This window comes from Cucurbita pepo, unplaced genomic scaffold, assembly GCF_002806865.2.
Source record: "Cucurbita pepo subsp. pepo cultivar mu-cu-16 unplaced genomic scaffold, ASM280686v2 Cp4.1_scaffold001836, whole genome shotgun sequence".
In the NCBI taxonomy this organism is placed as follows: Eukaryota; Viridiplantae; Streptophyta; class Magnoliopsida; order Cucurbitales; family Cucurbitaceae; genus Cucurbita; species Cucurbita pepo.
In genome coordinates, this window is record NW_019647942.1 from 1,641 (window position 1) to 2,646 (window position 1,006).

At 34.3% G+C, this 1,006-nt stretch overlaps 1 long non-coding RNA gene across 1 annotated transcript in view; it reads left to right on the forward strand.

Annotated features, from left to right (window-relative positions):
- Positions 1–398: 398 nt before the first annotated feature.
- The window catches only part of LOC111786512, a 1,831-nt gene continuing 1,223 nt past the window's right edge, over positions 399–1,006 (forward strand). Inside the window, exon 1 of the long non-coding RNA XR_002813789.1 lies at positions 399–532. This is a non-coding gene — a long non-coding RNA (uncharacterized LOC111786512). The remainder of the gene's footprint in view (positions 533–1,006) is intronic.

Consider the following 1,006-nt stretch of genomic DNA (forward strand, 5'->3'; position numbering starts at 1 on the left):
AAACGCTTCTGTTAGGGAGAGGTTTACACACAGTTATAAGAAATGTTTTGTTCTCCTCTACAGTCCACAGTCCACGTGTGATCTCACTGTTCATTTCCCTTCTCGTAAACTATTTTCATCATATATTGACTATAAGAAATTTTTAATCTTTTTTTATACATTTTAAAATTTTATTTTAATTTGGGATTTTTTTTTTAATTTTTAATTTAAGTGTATTATTAAAAATTTTGAAAATTAATAAAATATAAGACATCTATATTTTACTGGGCCTTGGGCTTTAGGGTGATGGGTTGGAATAGTGGCCCAGCCCAACACTAAAAGGTTTTGAGTCTGAAGGGCAAATCCGTCAATTAGTATAAAACCGTTCAATTTCTAGGGCACGGTGGTCGTTGCATCAATGGCGGGAAGATTCTGAGATCAGAAATCCGCCAAAATTCACTGACATTTTTTTTTTTGTTTTTTTGAAGGATTTAAAACCCATTGAATTCATTTCAATTTCCTCACATGTCTTTCCTCGAAGAATTTCAAGCCAGTACGTATTATGCTATTTCCTCTTCTCTTTTGCTGCAATTTCGCACGATTGATTAGTTTCGAAACCCTATCTAGATTATCTGTTAGTCGTTAGTTACTGTAATTCGTTCTTTCGTATTCAGTGTGTTAGTGTCTTTGATTCGGGCTTTTAACAGATTTGTTCTGTTTCTTTCTTTTTATACGATCAATTTTGTGATGAATGTGTCAGGTTCTTGATTTATAGTAATTGCTTTCTGTTCTGGTTTTAGGATTTTAAGCTTTTTGTGGGTTAGTGTCTGTATACTCATGAGGAAACTGGTTTGATAAAGTTAACAATAAGATTAGAGTGATAAGTGTTGGATGATGAAAATCTCACGTCGGCTAATTTAGGGAGTACTCATGGGTTTATAATCAAAGAATACTCTCTCCATTGGTTTGAGGCCTTTTGGGGAAGCCCAAAGCAAAGCCATGGGAGCTTATGCTCAAAGTCGAGATC